Source organism: Narcine bancroftii, chromosome 5 (assembly GCF_036971445.1).
Source record: "Narcine bancroftii isolate sNarBan1 chromosome 5, sNarBan1.hap1, whole genome shotgun sequence".
Lineage (NCBI taxonomy): Eukaryota > Metazoa > Chordata > Chondrichthyes > Torpediniformes > Narcinidae > Narcine > Narcine bancroftii.
In genome coordinates, this window is record NC_091473.1 from 228029401 (window position 1) to 228055847 (window position 26447).

Consider the following 26447-nt stretch of genomic DNA (forward strand, 5'->3'; position numbering starts at 1 on the left):
ACAGTGGCAGTGTGTTTAGAATTACTATAAAGACTATAAATGAAGCAAATATTCAAAATAATTTTTCACTTGTTCCTTTCCTACTTTATCATGCTATAAATGTTCAAAGTTCAGAGTACATACATGACATCACATACAACCCTAAGATTCTTTTTCCTGTGGCCGAGGCAGAATTGCCATTCATTGGTGGTGTAAAAAACGGTACTCAAGAAGATACCTATACATGTTAAAAAAATAAAGATATGTAAACAAATTGACTGTGCAAAACAGAGAGAGAAAACAATCAATAAAGTGCAAAAGTAAGAGTCCTTAAATGAGTCCCTGATTGAGTTTGTTGTGGAGTCTGGTGGTGGAGGGGTAGCAGCTGTTCCTGAACCTGATGGAGTGCATCTTGTGGCATCAAGAACAGAGCGTGGGCTGGGTGGTGTGGATCCTGGATGATTGCTGTTGCTCTCCAATGGCAGTATTCTCTGTAGATGTTCTCCATGGTGGGGAAGGTTTTACCTGTGATGTCCTGGGCTGCGCCCATTATCTTTTGCAGGGCTGTATGCTCAGGAGTATTGGTGTCCCCATGCCAGAACGTGATCCAGCTGGTCAGCATCACCAGACATTTGTCAGGATTTCTGATGTCACACCAAATCCCTGCAAACTCCTGAGGAAGCAGAGGCACTGATGACCTTTCTTCATGATGCTATTAGTGTGCTGGTTCCATTCTCCGAGATAGTGACTCCCGAGAACTTCAATTTGTTCACCCTTTCCACCTCTGATTCCCCCATTGATCATTGGATCGTGCCACATGGGATAAATTCAATAGGGATCTAGAAACTGAAAACTAGACATGAAACCAAGCATGTATCACCTTGTTCTGCCATTAGCAAATTAGTTTAAATAAGAAAGACCAAAGGACATGCTGGTAGTAGCAACAAGGACACCGATAAAGGAGGTGCTGGTCAGATGGAGCTACAGCAGCAAAAGTGACATCAGAGCTAACTGCTCTTGCAACCCCACTGGATTGGATCAGCTATGCAGTCATCCTCTTTCAGATCAATGGAAGGAAGAGGCTCCAGGAATATCCACATTCTTCAGGTTAAGTCCATCAGTCAAGGCTGAAGTATTTGTAGCCATGTTGAGACAGAAGTACCAAGTGAATGACCCATCTCAGCTTCCTACTAAGATCGTAAGTCTTCAGTCAATTGGATTGACTGAGAATACTGAATACAGCAAAAGCTCTTGGACCAGACACCTCCTGCTATTTTACTGAAGACCTGTGATCCAAAGCTAATTGTACCTCTAGACAGTCTATCCAATACAATTCTAACCCTGGCATCTAACCAATAACATGATCAATTTCACAGGTATGTCCTGTTCATAAAAAGCAGGAAAGATCAACCTGACTAATTACAGCCCAATCAATCATCAGTAAAGCAATGGAACTGTGATATCAATCAATGTTCATACACTGAGACTTTGCCTCATTGATGCCAGCTTGTTTCTCTGAGACCACTCAACAACAGCTATGGTAAGTTGAGAGTGGCAGCTTGTGATATCAAGCATCATTTAAACTGCGCATGGCATCAAGTTCCTCTGGTAAAATGGAAGTCAACAGCATCAAGAGAAACATATTATAAAGGTTGCAGTCATATTTCACACAAATAGAAAAGTGATTGCAATGGTCAGAGTTTAGTCGTAATTGCAAGTGTTTATTAGGACAGTGTTCTTGGCCAAACCTTCTTCAGAAGTGATGAGTGCACCATGATAAATTCTCTTCACTTCTCCTCAGCAAATGAAGTAGTTAATGCCTGCATGTCATAAAACCAAGACAAATTTCACACAGGGGCTAAATTTTCATGCTAGAAAAATGCTGGGCAATTAGCATCTTCAACAAGAGAAAGTCTAACCAATTATATGACATTACCATCGGCAACTTTCTGAGAGACACCATTCAATTAGACCAGCCACATCATTGTGCAGAATAGAGGCTGTAGACCAGGGGCGGCCAAACTATCCCCCCCACCCCCCACCCCAGGGCAACTCCGGCCTGTTCCCCATTTCTAAATGGATAAAAAATGCTGGAGCTGCCGTAATGGCAGCTCTGCCACTGGTGCAGACCCACAGAGAGTAGGGAGCAAAATCTCAGCGCTCCCCCCCCCCACCCCCCGCCTTGGTGTCCGACCATCGGCTCCGCACAGGATTTAAACAGCCTGTTTAAAAGAGTCGACGCCTGCTGTAGACTCCAGAGTGACTCCTCTGGTTGCACTCCAAAAGCCTTTTCATCAGTTGCAAGACAAAGTAGCTTGATTGACATTTTGAATAACTGGTTATTTGCAGATTTTAAATATTAATGAACTCTAATTTTGGCAACTGTTTTGGTGACTAAAATTTACTCCCCAGGTCATGATTAGTTGCTAATATTACAACCTGCCCATTTTACTTTTATTCAAAGTTTCAACTGACAGTTTTCCTTTGGACAAATGATGTTAAAATTGTTTTTATTTTCTGCCATTGTTTCCATGCACCAACACTCTGAAGCCTAAAAATGCAGCTCTGATGGTAAATCATCAAATATTCCCATTTAGAATTACTATAGCTTGAACCCACAGCCTCAGAAACCGACATACCAGTAAGTAACATTGAATTAAGTATTAGAACACATAGCTCTGCTGACATCGTGGTTGAAGTAAAAACACAACACTGGAGAAACTCAACAGGACAAACAGTGTCCTTTATATGGCAAAAATAATGATACAAAAACAACGTCTTGGAATTTGAGTCCTTCATCAAGGTACAAAATGGTGGGTGGTGGGGGGAGGGATAGGGGGGAGGAACACGGTCCCAATGACGGGAGGTAAAAGTGGATAAGGAAGGGAGGGCACACCAGCAAGCAGGAGGAGGAGGAATGGCTCTTTGAATAGTGCCAACCAACTGCTGCAGTCAGAGATTCCCACCTGTTTCAAAAGGGTATCAATCATACTAGTGCCTTGAGCGAATAAATAAAGTTTAAAAACAATCATACTAGTGCCCATCAACAGTAGCGTATCTTGGTCAAGCGGCACCCTAGGGTCACCACTGACATTGGTGCCCCTTCCTTTTAAAAAAACTGCGCAGAAGCTGCCACCACACACACAGGTTGTGGAAACAGGTTGAGACTCTACAAAGTAATGTATTTGGTTAAGATTTTATTCAATACTTTGAACTGTTTTGTTCACTTTGTTTTCCCATTAAATAAAACAAAAAAATAGTATTATTTTTATGTGATGTAATGTCTAAATAAATTAATAACAGTAACATTCATCAATTCACAGATCATTTATTCGGTGAGGTATGAATTGGAAAATCTCCGCAGGTTTCCTATGCGGGCTGTTGGCAGGGCAGTCAGGGGGTGGCCAGGGCGGGCTGTTGGCAGGGCAGTCAAGGGGTGCCCAGGGCGGACTGTTGACAGGGCAGTGAGGGCGCGGCTGGGGCGGGCTGTTGGCAGGGCAGTCAGGGGGCGGCCGGGGTGGACTGATGACAGGGCAGTCAGGGGGTGGCCGGGTTGGGCTGTTGACAGGGCGGTCAGGGGGCGGCCGGGGTGGACTGTTGACAGGGCAGTCAGGGAGCGGTCGGGGTGGACTGTTGACAGGGCAGTCAGGGGGTGGCCGGGGTGGGCCGTTGACAGGGCAGTCAGGGGGCGGCCGGGGTGGAGTTGACAGGGCAGTCCGGGGGCGGCCGGGGTGGGCTGTTGACAGGGCAGTCAGGGGGCGGCCAGGGTGGGCTGTTGGCAGGGCAGTCAGGGGGCGGCCAGGCTGTCAGAGGAGGGAGCGGCCAGCGGAGCTGTCAGTAGTTGACTGGGAAGGACTGTGACAGCCTCACCAGCTGCTCGCTAACAGCCTGCCCCGCCGGCCACCTGGCTTCTGGGATGCTTCCGTCTTCGAAGTTGCTTGTTGGCACCAGCGGTTCAATGTGGGATCAATGGGAAAAAATGGCTCTCTTCCCTACCCCTAATCCTCCACGCAAATGGAACCACTCCGTGTTTCTCTGGTTGCATTGGCACTGGCAGCTGCATGAAGGATGGATAGGGACAATGGCCAGTTTTTCCCATGTCCTCTATAGAGTGAAGACTGGTTCCCATGATGTCACTGGCCAAGTTAACAGCTCTCTGGAGTTTGTAGATTTTGGAAATTTAAAATAAAATCAGCAAGTGTCAGAAAAAGTTGACAGGTCAGGCAGCTTCTTGGAAAGAGAAACCGAATCAACGTTCCAATAATGACTCTTTAACTTGAAACATTAATGATGCCCGACCTACTGAGTGTGTCCTGTATTTTCTATTGTGAATTTTGGTGTCAGCTTTGATTGGGATTTTACCTTCAACACAAAAAGCTATGGCTTATAATTCTGTTGGGACTCCGGATGGCCTCTGGATTTATTCCTGGATGGTTTCCAATCTGTTCCTGAATGGTCTCCAGACAGGTCAATGTATAGCCCTGGGCTGGTCCCTGGATGACCTCCTTTTGGGTACATTGATGGCCTCTAGTCTGGTACCCGGATGGTCTCCTGTCAGTTCCCTGGATGGTCTCCCAGTTTGGATGCTTCCTCTCTCTGTTCCCTGGATAGCCTCTGGTCTAGTCTTTTGATATCCTCTGGCTTGATCACTGGATGTCCTCCGGTTGGGACTAGGATGGCCTCAGGTTCGGTCCCTGGATGGCCTTCGGTTAAGACCCTGTATGGTCTGTAGCTGGGCTCTTGGATGGTCTCTGGACTTCTCCCTAGATGGTGACCAGACAGGTCCCTAGCTAGCCCCTGGAATGCCTCAAGTTGTTTCCATGAATGGCATTCGGTAAGAATCATATTCATAAAAGCTATGTCCAGGAAGAATCATATTCAAGAAGAGAATTTAACTCCCTGTCCTGAACCTTCAACAGCATTACCCTTGCCAAGTCTCCTAATATCAACATCCTGTAGTTCATTATTGAGCAGAAACTTAACATGAACAACCAGGATCACAGTGGTCGCACAACTCCAAATGACTGCATCAGTATATTATTGACATATAAGCTTGCACCTGGGTATCCTGGTTCCTCAAATCCTTTCAGCTGGGTCTACATGTCATGATCCTCAGAGATATTGGCAAAGCATCTGAGAGCACAAATGTTAGATGCCATCAGGACAGTCCATTGGCAGGCCTTAACATCACTGGATTTGGCCTCTTCATTTTAATGTGGAGGATGTTGGCTCTGCAGCCATCAACATTACATGTGACCATGAGCGTAAGAGGGCAATAAGAGGAAAAACTAATGAACTTCTGTGAATGATTATACTCTTGTATTTCTGTCAATTTTAATAAGGTGATCAATGTGGAAAATATTAAAATTGATGACACGTTCTACAGTTTGCTCATACTTTCTCCCTCAATTACAATAAGTTCCAGGAATTAATTATGTTAAAGATATTCATTGATTTGTTTTTTCTAATTTTTAGCACAGACGAGATGGACTAGCAAGTGAAACATCCATGCAAATATTGCTTCCAGGAACACATAAAGGTTGCCCTGGAGAAAACAATGTTGTTTTTTCCACCTTCCTTGTAAAACAATAATATAATGTTGGGTGTTGTTTTGACGTCATTCCTGTACCTTTCCATGTTTTGTGGGGTTACTTTTTCATCCATGACTCTCATCAGAATTCAGACATTCACCAGTCACGGAAACCGTCCTTTTACCTTACTCATCGATCACTTTACAAATGTGAGTTTAGACTGAGTCAGGGTTGGAGACGGGACTGGCTTCAAAGCTGAGGCCAATTCTGTCTTGCAGTATCAATGGAAAGTGATTAGCTGAAAATGCATCCCCTTCCAGAGATACTTTATTTTTTAAAATTAGATGTAGAGCACAGAAACAGACCCTGCAGGCCCATGATCCTGTGCCCCCAAACACACCAATTAATCTACAACTCCCTATAACCCCCATACATTTTTGAAGGGTGGAAGGAAACCTGTACAGACATGGGGAGAACGAACAAATATCTTACAGACAGTGTTGGATTGGAACCCGGGTCACTGGTGCTGTAAAAGTGTGATGCTAACCGCTATGTTAATCATACCATTTAAGCCACTTTCAGATGCTCGGACACAGATAATGCACCAGCAGACATGGCTGGGGAAGTGTAGCTGGGATGTTCAGGTGGCTATGGAGAAGATGCCTTTCTGTCACCTTTCTGTCCAGTGCTGGCTGAAGGAGATCCATGTCCGCGGGAATGCCGGCTCCTGTGGACTGTGGCCGTAGTCCCACTGCTGCTTTCAGGTGCAATGGGGGATTCTCCGAGCCGAAGAATATACCTACAGGAGGAGGGTTAAGTAAGTGGTCCTCCTGGCCGGGTTCTCCACTTCCAGGTGGCCACCCGACACTTGCAATGGGGTAGAATAGGCGGCTTATCAGTCGGGTTTTCTGGCCACCTGAAAGCGCCTTTAGTTTGAGAGTCATTGCTCAGCCAAAGCAGGTGACACCGAAAAAGTTGCAGGAGATGTAGTGTTTGTTGTGAGCAGGAACAGGTTAGCATAGTGTTTTGTGCAATGCGGGAACAGTTCCAGCAACCCAGATTCAAATCCACCATTGTCTGTAAGGAGTTTGTACGTCCTCCCCTCGTCTACGGGGGTTTCTTCCGGGTGCTCCAGTTTCCATCCACCCTCCAAAGATGTTCCTTATGTTCGTTGGATACAAGGGTACATTTGCGCAGTGCGGGTAAGTGTTGGAAATATGAATCAAATATGCAAACTGCTGCTACAATGGAGAGATGTGAAGATTATATTATGACCCATTGTCAAAATCTGAAGACAATCCGGGACACTTTATCATTGCGAATGACTTCCTCTCCTCATTTTCCCATTATTTGCTTCCATACCCATTTTTAAATTGCCTCTGAGATTTTACTCCGAGTTTATTAAAGTAAAATAAATTTTCTGGATGGCCAAGCAGTCACTCAATAGGACAAACAATATACTCTGAAAGCTGTTGCTGAGGATGTTGCATAGAGTCATTCAGGATTGTTATTCAGTAGTGATCTCTTAACACCACCTGGACACATTCCAATTCATGAAGAGATCCCTCACAATACAATCCTCAGAAAAACAGGAAGGTCCTCCAGAGTCCATGCCAGCATTTATACTATGACCAATTCCTTCAGGATAAATTGATGGTGGGTCCACGTCGTCATGTTTATCCATAACACAATGATCACAGCTGAAAAGAAAAGTAAAACCCCTCTCTCCAGCACCTATGGGGATTGATAGATGCCAGATTAGTGAATTTGTCTGTAGTTTGATATTGCATGTTGCACGGATTGGCAAATTGACCTCTAGGAGCCAATTTTAAATTTTCAGTCCCTGATGTTGAGTTGACAAAAAGATTGATAGAAAGGTTTTAGCTGGAATTCTGGTAAATCATTAAAACAACACTTTAAAGTTACAAGATATTTATAAAGTGAAAGAAGAGAAATAAATAAAATTAATTCAGATTTTGGGGAAAAGAGAAAGAAAAGTAATCTTTAAATAAAAACCCAGGCAGCTCCATGTTTTCCAGGATTCCAAGTTGTGTGATCTATCTCCCGATGAAGTACAGCAACAGTCTACGAGCACTGGCACACCTCAGGGCTGTGTTCTCAGCCCGCTCCTGTTCACGCTACTGCCCCACGACTGCATCGTCAGATCCAGTTCCAACAGTATCATCAAGTTTGCAGATAACACAACAGTCGTTGGTCTCATCAGCAACAACAATAAGTCGCACTACAGAGAAGAGGTGAAAAATCTTGTGAAATGGTGCGAGAATAACAACCTGAGTCTCAACATGGACAAGACGAAGGAGATGATCGTGGATTTCAGGAGGACCAGGAATGTCCACCCTCCACTACAAATCAACTACTCTGTAGTAGAGAGTTAAGAGCACCAAGTTCCTTGGAGTTCACTTAACTAGTGGACATTCAACATCTTCTCATTTGTCAGGAAGGTGCAACAGTGACTGCACTTCCTGAGAAGACTGAAGCGAGCAAGATTACCAGCCACCATTATGTCAGCCTTCTATAGGAGCTCAATCGAGCCCGCCCTGGCTGGCTGCATCACAGTGTGGCATTGTTGCTGCAGAGAAATGGATCAGAGGTAAATCCATAGGACCATAAGCGTGGCAGAGGATCACTAGAATCCCCTTTCCACCCCACCCCCCATCCCCACAATCGACGTGATCTACTAGGATCGTTATATGAAGAGAGCACACAAAATCATTGCGGTCTTGTACGTGGAGCAGCCTTTGGTTACCTGGAAGGCGCAGGGACCCAACTTTGACCGGAGTAGGAACAACCTCTTCTGATCGGAGTCCAGGATCGTGTGCCTCGATGATTGCCGGATCTCAAAGCATGTCTGGGGTTCCAGGTGGTGTGGGTCGACCTCGAGGCTCCCTGTGCTCAGGAGTTTTTCCATGGCAGTCGTAGGAACATTTTGTGGATTAAATTGTCGTGCGCTGTCGGCCAGAATCAGACACACACAAAGATAAAGACTGTACAACAGGCTTTAATCCACAAAGACTTCCACAGAGCCAGGCAGGCTGTGGCCTCGGGAGGCCGGCGCAGGCTTATATCCCGGAGGGTGATTGACACCTGACCGGGTGGGACTTGATCCATTCAGGCTGACTGATTGATAGCTGGCCAGGTGTTGTCCTGTCCCCCTTACACTCCTGCAGGTACAGAGGTTGTCCCCTGAAGTAGGCCGGTGGTGTACCACCACAAAACAACCTATCTTGAAGAAGGGCTGAGACCCGAAACATTGCTAATACATCTTTATTTCCTATGGATGCTGCAGGACCAACTGAGTTCCTCCAGAATTTCTGTTGACCGGTGTGGACTTGAAGGGCCGCTATGGCCTGTTTCTGCGCTGTAAACTGATATATGGTTATATATGGTTTTGAGCATCTGCAGACTTTTGTGTGCTCTACTGGTGTCTGTATGCAAATGAAACACCATATTAACCCATCCAGTACCAATTTGAGAACAGTCAGAAACCACTTTCACAGGGATCTATGTCTTCATCAAGCCAGTTTCTGGTCGACATGACTTCAGCTGCTCTGCGGTTTTCTGGCTATTTGCTGGTTCAGCGCTTCAGAAGTCCAAGAACTGTTTCACATAATTCGCTTGTTCTGGATTACAAAATGTGCAACCGTTCTTACAGCTGAACCTCCCAATTCAGGAAGAGAAGCTGCTGCAAAATTCTCCCTTGGCAGTAGGGGGGTCAAAGGAGGTATTAGTGCAGATACTCGGGCAGATTGGGGCTTACGGCATCTTGTCTGAAGCTCACAGACCAGCAGTGTGTCAGGAGTCGTACAACATGGACCAGATCATTCAACCCAACTCATCCATGCTACCAAGCCAGTATTTCTGGGCTAGTCCTATTTGCCTCTTCCCATCCATATATCTGTCCAAATGTCTTTTTGAGCAACGAAACTCTGCCGACTTCTGCAGTTTCCTATACTTACAGTAGTTCATTAAGGATACAGACATCCCTGTGAGTGAACAAGTTTCTCCTCAGGTTCTCTCTTAAATCTCTCACCCTTAAAGCCTTTTAGTTCTAGAATTGGCCCCCTGGGAAAAAGACTGTGAGCATTCATGCCCCTCATGATTTTATAAACCTCTGTCAGATCATCTCTCAGCCACCTACACTTGAGGGAATAAAGACCCAGCCCATCAAACCTCACCTTATAACTCAAGCCCTCCAGCCCCATCAAAATCCTGGTGAATCTCTTCTGAACCCCTTCTAATTTATTGATGTCCTTCCTTTATCTGGGCAACCAGAACTGCACGCAGTGCTCCAAGAGTGACCTCACCATCATAGTTGAATCATGAGATCTCAACTTGTACTCAGTACCCTGTCCAATAAAAACAACTGTGCCAAATGCTTTCTTTGCCACTCTGTCCACCCGAGTTTCCACTTTCACCAAAGTATCCACTTGTTCACCTAAATCTCTGTTCTACCATACTCTGCAGGTCCTGCTGTTTACCATGTATGTCCTGCTCTGGTTTGACTTACCATAGGGTAAATTTAAAATTTTACATTTTAAATTTAGATATGAAGCAAGATAACAGTAAAATACTTCACTTGTGTATCTGCAGGACTGATTTCCTGCATCTGATGCTCCCTTTGTGGTCTTCACTACATCAGAGAAACTGGGCACAGACTGGGAGATTGCTCCATCTGCACCAGTGACAGAGACCTCCCAGTGGCCAACCATTTCAGTTCTGTGTTCCACTTTCATACTCACATGTACTATCCCACAAACCCCCCCCCCCTAAATTGGAGGAACAACATGATTTTCCATCTAGATGGCATTAACAGCGACTTTTCCGGTTTCTGCTAACCTGCTCTCCCTTCCCCTCCCTTCCTTTCCCCCTGTCTTCTCTCAGCTCTCCACCTCCTTCCCTCTCTATTCACCCAGCCATCCCTTCTCCCCTGGCTTACTGCTGTGCGCTCCCTCCCTTCTCCACTTATTACCTCCTGCCTTTGCTACAATGCTTTTTCTTTCTTTGGCTTGGCTTCGCGGACGAAGATTTATGGAGGGGGTAAAAGTCCACATCAGCTGCAGGCTCGTTTGTGGCTGACAAGTCCGATGCGGGCTACCATACTGTAAAAATACAAACTGCTGGAGACTTCAGGTGGCCAAACAATGTCCTTTATGAAGCAAAGGTTTAAATATGCATAACCAATATTTCAGACTTGAGCCTGTCATCAAGGTATGAGAGAATGTTGGCAGATGTCCAAACAAAAAGATAGGGGGAAAGGGGAGGAGGGGTGGCAAAGGCAAGAGATGATAGGTGAAGGAGGGGACAGCAGCGATCAGGAGGAGGAGAGATGGCTGGGTGGGTGGAGGGGGAAGGGAGGGGAGAACTGGAAAAACTGGAAAGGGGGAGGGGGAAAGAAAAAGCAAGCAAGTTAGCAGAAAGCAGAGTAGTTGATTTTAATGCCATCAGGCTGCCCAGATGGAAAATAAGATGTTTTTCCTCTAATCTGTAGGTGCTCAGGGTGGGATAGTACATAAGGCCATGGACAGACATGTGAGTGAGGGAGTGTGACACAGAATTGAAATGGATGGCTACTGGGAGGTCTCTGTTGAGGTGGATAGAATAGATGAGCTTAACTCTAAAGGACACTGTTTGACTTGCTGAGTTTCTCCGGCATTATGTTTTTACTACTACCAAGATGAGAGCCTACAAGCCCACGCCACCCAATTACACCCAATTAACTTACACCCCTACCCCCATACATTTTGAAGGTTGGGAGAAAATTGGAGCACCTGGAGGAAACCCATGCAGACAGGGGAGAACGTACACCTCACACTTCTGTAAACAGGTATTCTTCCTCATTGTACAGTGCAACACCAAGGTTTGTGTCAAAGTTTGGGGTCCCTGTGCCTTGTGTTGTGGAGAGCTGGAGTGAAGGCCATTGAAAATATCACTGATGGCATCACTGCCATCTCCCTGCTTTCTGTGCACAAGGTCCAGCCGGCATGTTGCTTGTTCACTGAAGCGAACATTTTTTTTTAAACCATCCCTGTGGGGCCTCTAGAAGAGGAAGTTAGAGAACTGGGGATTTTCTCACCTAACTGGATTCCAGAGGGCGCCAAGAATTGTGGATTGCACAAACTTGGTCCTGCATGCAGGAAGCCCCAAAGCCTGATATATTTGTGACATGAATCAGAAAGTGATATCAGCAAGTTTCTGCTTGGTAACTCGACAATAATCAGGGTGGATGCAACAGAGTTCCTCTAACATACGGGTTCCCAGGAACTTGAAGGTACTCACCCTCAATGCAGACAGGAACATGGTCCCCTACCCACCCCTTACTAAAATCCACAATAAGCTCCTTAGTTTTGGTGGCATTCAGAGCAAGATTGCTGTTTAGATGCCACGTAACCAGATTCTCGAACTCCATCCTGAATTCTGACTCATCAGTTTCCATTGTTTGGCCAACAATAGTGGTGTTGTCAAGTGAATTTATAGATTGCATTAGAGCTGAACTTAGCTATGCAATCATGAGTGTGCAGGGTAGGTAACGGTACAAAATGCACAGCCTTGAAAAAGTACCCCTGCATCAGTGAGGAGAAGGTGATAGAGAAACTCAGAGGTACCGCAGCATCCACAGGAAGGAAAAGGCAATCAACATATCAGGTCTGATATGGATTACCTAACTCTCAGGTAATCCATTTTGCAAGTTATCAATAGGAAAGATCAGGAATGGTTTGTGGTTTGCTCTACTGGGCCACAATGCATTAGGAAATAACACAGCACAATTACAACACTATTTTTGAGTAACTAAGGTTATTATCTTATATTTGAATGCTCTGCATGTTCTCCTAATTCGTTATAGTTGTACCACTCACGGGCAGCACTTACACACCTAGCAATGTGCAAATCACGATATGATGTAGTCTGTGCAAGATGATTCTGAGAAATCAGGGAAGTCTTTCTATTAGCACCTCCACAACACTGCAGTGTCTGCTCTTACTGTCACCCCAAATGCCAGTGAAGTCCTCAGCCTTGCTCATGCCATCTGCTGGATCTCTTCATGTTGTCCCCTTGCTATCATCCCACATGATTACATCAAAATGAGAATTCCACCAACTAATCCACTCTCTCATTCTTGGCTCTCTTGATAATCTGTTTCTCATTATAGAAAATTCAAAATCCTCTTACTCAATAACATTCCTCTAGTGCATTGTTCATTCATCTTCCAATCTTCTGTGGCAATCTTCTTTACATCATTCCCACCCTATGTTCTAGCTTTCATCTCTTTTGACTACATATTCCCTGTGATAGTAAAGTATATTATCACCAATGTATATTTGTATATATTTGCTTATAGCTGTTGTGATTGGCTGAGGGCCATAGCCACGCCTACTGGCATGGCTCCCAACCAGACCCAGGTCAGTCTAGACTGGTCGACCTTGCTGTACTACGCTCCAGTCTTTTGCTGATTAAAGCCTTGGTTTGAGTTAACAAGTCTTTGAGTCATTCGATGCGCTACATTCCCCAAACCCCATAATTGTGTTTTCAGCTTTTTACAAACACCTTCTTTAAACTTCCAATCAAACTTTTGGTTATCACCTGTGGTTTAGCCACATGGCTGAACAAAGGGATTGGAACATTTTGTTGTGTTAGAGATATGACTTATCTGCAGCCTCTGGAGAATTCCGTGCTAGGCAGTGGGGTATATTAACTGCATTGTCTTCACAAAGCCAACTGGATCTGATCCATTTTCCTGATGGATCTCACCTTAAGATGTATAGTGATGTATAGACATATCAGAGGGGTGATGGGGAATGGGACACAGAGGATAGACGGTGGAGCAGGAAATCTCCCAGTTACTCTGCACTTGCCCAATTGTATTCTGTTAAACATTAATTAGAGATAACCCAGGAGCAACTGTTTGTGAAGCCAGGACAAGTACAAAAAATTAGAGGGAAAGGTAATGATCTGCCCATTGATTGAGCCACCAGCCAAAACAATTATCAGGCAAGGGAAAACAAAAATGTGTGAGGATCCATATCATATCTTACAGCCCCAAGGTAAATATTTATCAAAGTTTGGAAGCAGCGCCAATATCATAAATGAAGATTTAATTTCACCACACAACTGTCCACTGTACTTACAACTACTGTTATGAGTCCAGAGGACCCCAAAGCCCAGCAGCAATAGATATGCACCACAACAAAGTCTTATTTAAACAAAAGTTGTTTTTAATTATCTTTGAACATGAAAACAGAATTAAACTTTAACTTATCTTTAACTTACTTAACCTATTTAACCCCCCTCTAATTCTAACTGCACCTGAGTGGTAATGTCTATATAAGTTTAGAAAAGTTCTTTGGTTCACAGACCAATCTCACTGGTTGCAGGTAATTCTTGTACTGTGCACAGAAGTTAGCATTAATAAAGTTCACCAGGCTTTGGTGCCTAACAGGTAAATGGTTACTACTCAGGAGGGTTCCTGTTGATTTTCAGAGAGAGGGTTTTCTCGTTCCAGGGTAGCCACTCCAGTGTCTTGCTGATGAAACTTGCCCCCTCTCAGGGTTCTCCAGATGATAACCTCTTTCCTTCAGGTCACCACAGAGTTCCGTTCTGTTTCTCCTATTCCAAGGGAACACCAGATAGCCAGTCCTCTCCTTTGACCAGGCCGTCTTCCAAATCTTGCCAGTTTGTCCCTCTGGAACTGAAGTCTCTGTGTTTCCTCTCCCTCTCACTCCCTCCCACTTTGAGAGCAAAGCTGTTCTGCTTCTGCCTGCAAAGATCAGATGCTCTTCCTGACAGCAAACTGCTTTCCAGACAAACTGCCACTGTATGTTGCTAGTTTGTTGCCTTTTGCAAAATAGCAGTCCATCATAAGTCTGTGAGCACTCTGCAAAACTCCTGCAAAAATTCTGCCTTTTAAATTGTTTGTGCGTGACCTGCTCTAACAAATCTTTCCCTATTTATCTCCGAAACACCTCTATACACTCTGTCACACTACAAACCTTAGTATCCACTTCTCTGTTCAAATATTCTTGAGCCAAACCGCCATAGAGTCATACAGAACAGAAACAGGCCCTTCAGCCCATCATGTGCAATTACCCATCAACAAGAATCCCATTTACCAGAACTTGTTCCATAGCCTTCAATGAAGTGGCAATACAAGGGCTCGCCAACATGCTTGTTAGATGTGAAATTCCCTGCCTCCACTCAGACACTACAGATTGAAAGTATCCTCCTAGTGAAATAGTCCTGGGTTTCTCAGTTCCTTTCTCTCCATCCATATTGCTAATTATTTTCTGCTTATTTGATCCAGGGTGTGGATGGAACAGGAGAGGCATTTACTTTCCATTCGTATCTGCTCCTGGTGATTGATCTGCTAGTCCATATTAGAGGGCAGTTAAAATGGCCTTTATCTGTGGTCATATAAAGGTCAGGCATTGAAAGGACATCAGATTTCTATCCCTGGAAAATGTTAGTGAATCAGATCTTGGAAACAGGCCATCCAGCCCAAACTTTCTCTGATGGTGTTAATGAAGTCTTCTCTCGATTCACCTCTTCTTTGAAGTTACATACAGTTCCATTCTGGAATATGTGCTAATATGGATTCTCCTTAATACTGCAATAAAATTTTTAAACATTACTTCAAAATAATTGGAGCATTATTAAAAAGACCCGCATACGAATCACTGCACACTGTAAACTTCAAAAATGCCGATTGGATTGTGTAGTGGAAATAGACCAGTTGACAAACCTGAATCAAAATAAGCTTTATGACTTGACTGATATGCATAACAACCCAACAATCTGTCAATACTGTATAGCCCTGCAGGATTAGATTAAACCAAGAATTCGAGAGGCTGACATGGTGATCAAATCCTTCAACCCGCATTCCTTTTAAACTCACCGTGGCCCTGTTCCCATGCTCCCTTTAAAATTAACAGAACCCTGTTTAGGAAGCTGCCTTTAAGCTCATCAGGTTCATAGTAAAGTTTATCACACCTCTGAGTAATATGTTTTAAAAAGTAAATAAAAGACTATGGGAGTATTGATCAGAATGACATCCAATGCCCGGCAAACCTGTCTCACTACCGAAGTACCCAAGGTGCCCAATAACCAGAGTTCCACTGTATCAAACAATTTACTTTGGTTCAGTCAGAAAACCTTCTCCATGTCACTTATTAATCTGAGCTCTCTACCACCTGGCCATCCCAGTCGAACTGGAATGCAAGAACTTTCCGGTGTAGCCATCTGACTGACTTCCTCCTCTAGTCTTGATGCCTTTATTACGTATTGAAGCAGGAAGGGAAACGAAGAGGGGACCTTCACAGTTTTTTTTAGATAGAATTTGCGTGATTTTACCAGTCTGAAGAATGTCTGAGGTCTTGGCCATTCACACACGAATGACCAAAACTTGAAATCTCTGTTTCCTTGTGCGAGCTTAGACAGCATTCCAGAAGTGCAATAATTAAAAGGGCAGGACTTGTTACACGTGTCATTGATACATGCAATTCATTAGGCCCATTGTTTTGTTTTTTTGCAAACTAATACAATATAATTTATCGTGAGATAAGGTTTTTTTGGAAACTTTATTTAAAGACTTTAATCAAAATACAGTTAAACATAACAAAGAAAAGTGAAGAACAAATTTTCATATATTAAAAAAAAAACCCACCCACTCTCCCACCCCTTCACCCAGCTCCCTTAAGGGGAGCCAAATATAAAAACAATACAGTTAATATAAAGAATATTTCAAAGTATTTCCAAATTTATATACTCTAAATAAGGAAACCACATTTTAACAAAAAATGAATAATTATCATGTAAATTATATGTAATTTTTTCCATAATAATACATTTTCAATTCATTATGCCAGCATATTATATTAATCTCCACATTATCTTTCCAAGTACTAGCTACACATTTGCATGATACAGACAGCACTAGACGTACAAATGCAATTTGAAATTTATCCAACCCTAGTTCTTTCAAAGAAACCATATATCCCAACAAAAAAATCGATGGGTCTAATGGCAGTTTAATATTAAATAATTTTTTCAAAACCAATCTAATTCCTTCCCAAAACAGTTGTACTTTAACACAAGACCAAATAGCATGTAAAAAAGTTCCAGTACATAATCCACATCTAAAACAAGAATCCATATTACTAAACCCATATTTTTTTAAATTTCTCTGGAGTCAAATATAACTGATGCAAAAAATTATAATTAACCATTCCATATTGTACATTTGTCACTTTAGTTACACTATCAAGGCACCCAATTATCTTCGGAAAAAATATGTTAAATCACTTTCCCATTTAAGTCAAGATTTCTCCCAATCCGGTTTATCCATCACATCTTGCAACAATTGATACATATCTGAAATATAACCTTTCTTAGGTACAGAGGAAATCAAAGACTCAAATTTCATCAACATGGGTGGATTCATCTCTTTACCATAATTATCTTTTATCAAAGATCTAAGTTGATAATACACAAATAAAGAGTTTACAGATTTATCAAATTTCTCCCTCAGTCGATTAAAGGAAAGAAATTGGCCTTCTTCAAAGGAGTCCTGAACTATCTTAATACCCTTAGAATTCCATCTCTTTAAATGATTATTAAACATTGAAAAAGTATAAGCTAATTATGATATAATGGGCTTTGAACTGATAATTTACCCTTTGATCCTAAAACCATATTTCGTTTAACCCATATCCTTACCAAATGTTTTAGTACTGGCATATTACATTCCCACAATAAATTCCCATTCCACTTAAATATAAACTGGTGTATCTCAACTTCAGATATACAAGCCATTTCCACCTTTGCCCAACTCAGAGGTTGGTCCATATCCATCAATCTACTAACAAATTTCAACTGCATTGCTTCATAATAATTTTGAAAATGAGGTAACTGCAATCCACCTAAAGCATATTTCCATGTAAGTTTATGTAAAGCTACTCGTGCTAATTTTCCCGCACTGCTCTATTCAAATCCCAAAAAAAACCCTTTGAAAGTAAACATGGTATCGACTGAAACAAATATTGAATTCAAGAAAAAATATTCATTTTAATGCAATTTACTTGACCAATGAATGTTAATGACAAATCTTTCCATTTAGTCAAATCCATTTTAATCCTTTTTAATAAAGGAACATAATTTAATTTATATAATGATTGATAATCTACATTTACTCCCACCCCTAAATATTTAATTCTATCTGACCACTTTAATTTTATAGTACTTTTATATTCTGAATAATCTCCATCCCCAACTGGAAGTATTTTACTCTTATCCCAATTTACTTTATATCCAGACACCTCCCAAAATTTTAACAAACAATCTTGTAAATATTTCAAAGATTGTTCCAGTTCTATCAAATATACCAACACATCATCTGCAAGCAAATTAATCTTATATTCATCATCCACAATTTTCATTCCTTTAATCTCATCATTCTGTCGTATTGTCTGAGCTAACAGTTCGATAGCTAATGTAAATAAGGCTGGTGACAATGGACAACCTTGTCGAGTCGATCGCATTGATTGAAATGGTAAAGAAATTTGGCCATTTGTCACCACCCTAGCAATTGGATTTGTATATAAAGCCTTAACCCAACCAATAAAATAAGGGCCAAAATTAAACTTCTTTAACACTTTAAATAAAAAATTCCACTTAACCTTTTCAAAGTCTTTTTCCGCATCCAGTGGTGTCTAAATGCATTGACCAGTGTTATCAATCTAAGGATATGATCAGATGCATTTCTATTTTTAATAAAACCTGTTTGATCTGTATGTATCAACTGAGGTAAATATTTGGCAAGTCTATTCACTAACACCTTCGCAATAATTTTATAATCTACATTTAATAAGGAAATAGGTCGATACGAAGACACTTTCAACTGGTCCCTATCTTTCTTAGGAATCACAGTAATTATACCAGAACAAGATTCTTGAAACAACTGCTCCTAGGTTACTTGCTGCAATACATCTCCAAATACAGAAGATAAATCTTCATAAAATACTTTATAAAATTCAACTGAGAATCCATCAACTCCTGGCGACTTACCATTTGGCATCTCCTGCATAGCCTCTTTAATCTCAAAATCCGTGAATGGAGCTTCCAATTCTTTAACCTCCTCCTCCCCTAAAACAGGTAAATTTAATTTAGAAAAATAAGATTCAATAGAACCAGCGTCCTGTTTTCCCTCAGAAGTATATAATTTCTGGTAAAATGAATAAAACTAATCATTAATTTCCTGAGGTTTACAGGTAACTGTTGAATTCTTTTTCACAGTATTAATAGTTCGAGATGTCTGTTCTGTTTTTAATGCCATGCTAGTACCTTATGAGGTCTCTGACCCAATTCATAATAATGTTGCTTAGATCGATAAATTAAACGCTCATACTGATGTTTGTAATTTCAACTTCGTTAAAGCAGCTTTTTATCTTCTGTAACATCTTTCTGAAATTCCTTTTCCAACTCGTAATTTGTTTCTCCAATGTTAAACTTTCCACCACATATTGCTTTTTAACTTTCGTAGTATAACTAATAATTTGCCCTCGTAAATATGCTTTCAAAGCATCCCACAGTATAAAATTACTACGTCCTGAATTGACATTCTCAGCCAGAAACAGTGTTCTGCTTCTTAATAAAAGTAATAAACTCTGGTTTCTTCAATACATTGTATTGAACCTCCATCTATAAGACGATTGCACTACTTCTAGACTTACACAGGAGAAAAATAATATAGAATGGTCCAATATAACCCGACTTTTACATTCAGCCTGTAGTATTCTACCCTGTAAATGTGCTGAAACCAAGAAAAAGTCTATTCTAGAAAATGAATCATGTCTAGATGAAGGAAAAGAAGTCTTTCTCTGAAGGATTTACTTTCCTCCAAACATCAACCAAATTCAGATCTTTCATCAGGGCTCCTATTTGTGTCGCCACCTTTGATTTCCTTATACTTTTCGGAGATCTATCCAATAAAGGGTCCAAAACACAATTAAAATCTTCCCGAACCAGAATATTATTATTGGCCTGATTTAACAATAAAAAAAGCCTCTGACATAAACCGTTCATCATCTACATTAGGTGCATAAACATTTAACAAAGTCCATGATTCAGCAAAAATTTTACAATTAACCATCAAAACCCTGCCAGCATTTCTTTCAAACGATTCCAATTCAAACAGTAATTTCTTATGAATTAAAATCGCTGCACCCCTCGCCTGAGAATTAAAAGAAGAAGAGAACACATGACCAACCCCCTCTCTCTTCAATTTCAAATGCTCTTTTTTGGTCAAGTGTGTTTCTTGGAAGAAAGCAATATCAACTTTCATTTTTCTTATATAAGCCAAAACTCATTTACGTTTCATTGGGTTATTCAAACCCTGGACATTAAAAGTTGCAAAATTCAAATTAGACATTTCTTAATCCAATAATATAGTCCACTACTAAAAAATAATTCCCTTAATATTCTAATCCCCCCCTATATAAAAACTCCCCCAAGAAAAAGAAAAAAAAAATCCCAAAACAAACTACTAAAAAGTAGTAGCCCCCTAAAAATCGGGGTGTGGTCAAACCCACTAGTGGCAGGTGACTAAAGGTCTCAGTGTCATCCACCCCCCAAGTCAGACTTTCACAAAGTACTTAAACAAAAACAGTCAACCCAGTGATTCCAGTCCCAATGATTGTCCCGTGTCTTCAATATCAAGAAGACTTTGTGTCAATTCAACTTTTATCCCATTCTTTCCATGTTTTCCATTCTTCCCATTTCCCTTGCCATTTACCCTCCTCTCAAGTGACAATAGTGGTGACCGTCCATTTCCTCGTAAATCTGGTAATGAATTAGCAAAGATTAATGCATCATGAAGATTTTCAAAAAATTGAGATTGAAAATTCCCCAAAAAAACTTTCAATACTGCCGGATAACGAAAGGCAAATTTATATCCCTTTCGCCACAATACTTCTTTAGCTGAATTAAATTTTCAGTGCCTCCTAATAATTTCTTGACTCAAATCTGAAAAAAAACCCCACCTTATTTTGAACCATCATTGGAGCCAGGTTTTGCCTTGCCTTCTGCACTGCCATTCGCAATATAATTTCTCTATCCTGATATTTCAAACAGCGAATCAGAACTGCTCGTGGTGTTTGACCTGGAAACGGTTTCTTCCTTAATGCTCTGTGTTCCCGATCTAACTCCAGACCATCTGAAAAAAATTCCTTGCCCAAGACCTCAGGAATCCATTTCTTAAAAAACTTTACCAGATCAGAAACTTATATATCTTCTGGAAGACCTACTATTTTTACATTATTTCTTAGACTTTGATTTTCTAATGAATCAATCTTCTTCACTAATTCATTCTTCTGAATCCCCCAATCCAGGAAAGAATCCTCCACTTTTTCCATATTACACTCAATTTGATTCGTACATTCAAAAAAAGCTTCTTGAATCTTTTTTAAATTATGTTCTATGGTGTCCACTGATTTTATGCATCTACTAACATCACTTTTAACTACAGTAATATCTTGCTTCATAAAAGTCTTCACACATAGTATTAATTTTGGTTTTCACTTCCATAAATCCTTGAGTCATCTGAGTAGACATCTGCATTGACATTTTTTCCATTTGATGAGCAATCCCTTCCAAGATTGTAAACACAGAATCCAGTACAGGTTCCATCACCTCCTTTTGAGGCCTACCTTCTCTGATGTCAGTCCTCATTTCTTCCTGTGTAAATTCCAATAAAGTTGAGCTCTCTTCCTCCTCAAAAGCAGGAGGACCTCTTTCTGGTGTGGCTGTGAGTTTGGACACTACTCTGTGTGCCCCCGGACCACCAGGCAATGTTGTGGGCTCACGGGTCTGTCCTTGCTCGGCTGATCTGCCCATGAGCCCGGACTCATGGGCGCATGAGTCAGAATTAGCGCCATCTTGCAGATGTGCAATCGGCGCTGGCATAATACTTAACTGAGCAGGAGTCCTCTGAGGTTCAGGGGCTCCAGTCGACAACTCCGTGGCTTCAACTTGATAGGTAGGCCTCAATTCTTAAACACTTTTGTAAGGTAGTTTTTTTTGCAATTGAGCTTTTGATTTTTTCACGTTTGCAGCCATTTCAATCCTTCACCATTCCAAAATCTGTAGATACTATTTTTAACCACTTTCTCAAATTTTAAAGTCGGGTAGTTAGAAGTCTAACTGGGGAAAGTTGGAACCACACGTCTTCCCTCTATGCCATCTTGCCATGCCCCCCCCCCCCCCATTAGTCCATTGTTCATGGAATGCCTGTAGTTAACTTCAGACTGCAGGTGTTCCAGGAAATTTACTAGGAGTCTAGGAGGTAAAATACAGAAAGGGAACGGCATCCTCATTCCTGTTCCAACTTTTTTACACAGCATGCGTTCTGGGAAAATGGCAATAATTTCCTGGCATGCAGTGGCTGTGTCATAGGGCAAGGCCTATCATTGTTTTCCAAGTGTAAGTCTTGTCATTCCACTTGCTTTACTCATTTACAGCTCCCCTGGGATCACAGCACCTTTAAGTAACATAATTTTATTTTAAATGTTTTTTATGTCGTCAGTAGGAGAGAAATATGGAAGTAACCAAAACTTGACTGCTTCACAGGCAAGAAGACCCATAAACTTTGAGTAGAGTCCTCAGGGGGCCACAGCCAAAATAAAAGGTTTAAACAATGTACCTTAATGTACCATAGATAACCCTGAGATTCTGTTGTGCTCTCAGATACAGGACACAAGAGTTTCAAACAAGGGTTCTAACTCTCAGGAGGAAATTGACTACACATGGTACATATAAATATGCTTGCTGACATCTTTGCTTCTGACCACATAGTTAATTTCCTTAATTATATACACATATATACCACAGGTACCATATATAATTGTGTAATCATCGAAACCGTGTAATAGTGGACACCACCCCCCCACCCGCCCCCCCCACACACACTTATTTTTGGCCCAAAAATCTTGTTTTCATATGACATGTAAAAATTGATCCTCCCCCTTTTAGGCCCCGATCACCTGTCCATCTGACCACCCAATGCCCGACCACCTGCCCATCTGAACTCCTGATGCCCCAACCGCAGATCCTCGTCCAGGCCACCTGCTCACCAGAGCTACCAAAGGCCCCAACTGCGGATCCTTACTCTGGCCGCTGGCCCACCAGAGCTCCTGACATCCTTACCATGGATCCTCACCTTGCCCGCCCGCCTTTCGGAGCTCCCGAGGCCCCATCCAAGAATCCTTGCCCTGGCTACGAGGCTACCAGAGCTCCCGACATCCCAACTATGGGCCCTTGCCCCGGCTGCCTGCCCATCTGAGCTCCTGATTCCCCAGCCACAGACTCTTTCCTAGGCCCCAACTGGCCATCCAAGCTCCTGATGCCTCAAACGCGGACTCACCACCTGGTCCCAGCCATTCGGGCTCCTAATGCCTTGAATGGCGTCGGTACTTACTGCAATCCAAAGTATGACCCATATAAAAGTTGACACCCCCTTAAATTTGACATGAAAAATTGATCCCAAAAATTCAAAAACAAGTAAATACAATGTATGTACCATCTACAAGGAAAATATGTTGTAATTCACCACCTCCCAAATATTCAATCAATACTCTATCATGGCCAACAAATTGATTCACAGGAGAACAGAAAAACTTAAAACAAATTTATCATATATTTTCCATTCTTTTTTCTTAATCTTAACCTTTTTAAGCATTTCCATTTTGGCTATTTGACAATTTTTTGATTTGCATAGGACATACCTTCTCATAAACTTCTCTTGCTTCTGTTAGAAATTACTGGAGCACTTCTATCCAGGCAAAGGTCACGTTGACCGGTCAGTAAGTGCAGTGTTTTGGTGTCCTCACTCACATTCTATTGTTTTCCATGGGATAGAACACAGGGGTCCTTTAGAAAGGCTGCAATGACAACTTTTGATACATTTAATTAAACAAAGTCTGTTCAGTAAAAAGAAAATTGCATATAAAAAATTTGCAGACTTGGCAATATCTAAATGTGATAGTACAGATTCTATCACCAATGTGTATATGTACATATGTAATGTACAGATGGTAGTGTAGGATGACTATGATTGGCTGAGAGTGTAGCCACACCTACTGGCAGGTCTTAAAGGATTGCTCCTAGCTAGACCAGGTCATTCTGGACTGGTCGACCTACTTGTGATATGCTCCAGTCTTTTAGTTAATAAAAGCCTTGGTTTGGATCAACAAGTCTTTGGTTCTTTCGACACGCATTACACTAAGTAATTGAAACCTAACAATAGTGAACAATTCTGTTGGGTTCTGTGTTGATGTAAAAGTTTGACTGATAGTGTGGAAAGCGCCATTTGGCATACAGCTCCCTCAGCTATCACATGGGTCCCTTTCAACCTTATCTCATGGCAAAGTTAGCGTAGTGATTAACACATTGTTATTACAGTGCCTGCAACATTGACCACTGCCAGTGGGCTGATATCGCCTCCAACCGTGCATCTTGGCGCCTCACAGTTCAGCGGGCAGCAACCTCCTTTGAAGAAGACCGCAGAGCCCACCTCACTGACAAAAGGCAAAGGAAGAAAAACCCAACACCCAACCCCAACCAACCAATTTTCCCTTGCAACCGCTGCATCCGTGCCTGCCTGTCCCGCATCGGACTTGTCAGTCACCAACGAGCCTACAGCAGACGTGGACATACCCCTCCATAAATCTTTGTCCGCGAAGCCAAGCCAAAGATTACAGTGCCAGTGACCTGGGTTTGAACCCAGCACTGACTGTAAGGAGTTTGTATGTTCTCTCTGTGTCTATGTGGGTTTCATTCAGGTTCTGCCCACCCTTCAAAATGTATGGGAGTTGCAAGTTAATTGGGAAATTTGCTCAGCACAGTCTTATGGGCTGGAAGGGTCTGTTACCATGCTGTATGTCTAAATTTAAAAATGTAAATTAAAAAATATATATATATATAAACTCACACATTTAATGCACCTGCCAAGGTCCTAACTGGGTCTTGCCATCTTCTGTTTTAATCTGTTCTGCTGAACAGTGAGGAAGGGATGGAGAGAAGAGACCTTCTCTAAAGATATAGAGTCAGACAGGATGGAATAAGGCCCTTTGGACCACCGAGTTCATGCAGACGATTTGCACTAAACTTACACTAATCTCACTTTTTATTCTCCCCATACTTTGTGAGGAGATTCGGTTATGTCACTTAAGACTCGCAAAGACTTCCACAGGTGTACTGTGGTGAACCGTGGTGAACATTCTGGGTAGTAGCATCACTGTCTGGTATGGAGGCCCTAACGATCAGAACAAGAAGAAACTCCACTGGGTTGTTAACTCAGCCTGAAACATCACAGACACCAGTCTTCACTTCATTGAGGACATCTACAAGAGGCAGTGTCTTAAGAAAGCAGCCTCTATCCTCAACGACAACACCCCACCACCACTACACAGGCTATGCCCTCCTTACTCTACTTCCAACTGGAGCCTGAAGACGAGCACTCAGTGCTCAAGGACAGCTTCTTCCCCTCTGTCATCAGATTCCTGAATGAACAATGAATAACAAACACTGTCTTTCCTTGACTTTTTCTTACACTACTTTTATTTATTTCCCGACATGACAATAAATTTCGATTCTGATCTTGCTATAACATAGCAGGTGACATTACAGGTGGCATTTGGCGTAGCAGTTAGCGCAAACCTTTTACAGCGTCTGTGATCAAGACCAGACTGGGGCTTCGAATCTCGCACTATCTATGAGGAGTTTGCATGTTCTCCCCGTGTCTGCGTGGGTTTTCTCCCGGGGCTCTGGCTTCCTCCCATTGTTCAAAATGTACTGAGTATATAGGTTAATGGGGTGTAAATTGGACAGCACGGACACGTGGGCCGAAATGGCCTATTACCGTGCCGTATATCTAAATTTAAATTTAAAAGATGTCATTATTGACTCATCAATTTTGTTTCAGGGTCATTGAGCCTGGAGTCTGAGCAGAGATTAAGTAAGCTTGGTCTATATTTTTTGGAGTTTAGAACATAAGAGCTAACCACATTGAAATGCAAAATATTCTCAGGGAACTTGATGGGGAAGTTTCCCATGGATAAGAATTTAGCAGCAAAGACAGGAAGGGATCTGACCAATGCAGAAAGATGTTACACACAGAAGAAGGATGTATTGGCCATGGACCTTCATAAATTTATAATCAGTTTAGAATTCAAGCTGACCTGTAAAGATGAATGGTCATATCAAAATCTCCAATATTGTCATCTCACTTTTCCAGTTCATGTAAAACTCTGATCCAAAGTTCTAGTAATTTCAGCACGAATTCTAATCAGATGCAAGAAAGTTGGTGCAATAATTACATACGTGTGAGAGAAACAGGTGTATGTATTTTTTTGAGAGATGACAGCTGTTCAATCTATTTACAATGGATCATTGTTTATATTGCTTTATTTATTTAGACATACAATTACACTTCTATTCAACAGCTGGTATGAACACTCATTTGGGTTGGTGTCTAATGTTACAATTGCTGTGCAATAATAAAACCCTTACCTTTGTCCTTTTCCTTAAAGGTGTCATTTTATTGTGTTTTGTTCAAGTACCTTCTTCCTCTCATTTGTGGGAAGGCATATGCCTATTTGCAGTGCTTGGAATCACAGGCACATTTCTCAGAACCACTAATTGGGGTCAGTGTAATGCCTCATTGATACTCTCCGTATGGATGTAATGGCTGCGCGGTTCATTGGATGACTCATCAAAGTGTCTTTCAAAGGCAGAGGCAGCCCATCATGATGCTCTGTGTGGTACTTGTGCCACACCTCCTCCCTCACCACCATTTGAGGCCCTAAACAGTCCTTTCAAGGGGAGCAAACCTTCACTTGTGTCTCTGCAGGAGTCATTTGGTGCATCCGGTGCTCC

At 42.0% G+C, this 26447-nt stretch overlaps 1 protein-coding gene across 1 annotated transcript in view; it reads right to left on the reverse strand.

The window, feature by feature from the left end:
- Nucleotides 1-23519, reverse strand: part of LOC138764991 (SAM pointed domain-containing Ets transcription factor) — a 140956-nt gene extending 117437 nt beyond the window's left edge. Inside the window, exons 1-2 of the mRNA XM_069941554.1 lie at nucleotides 23297-23519; nucleotides 18585-18662 (exon numbers count right to left, since the gene is read on the reverse strand). The gene's annotated coding sequence lies outside the window, so the exon portion shown is untranslated. The remainder of the gene's footprint in view (nucleotides 1-18584; nucleotides 18663-23296) is intronic.
- Nucleotides 23520-26447: the final 2928 nt, after the last annotated feature.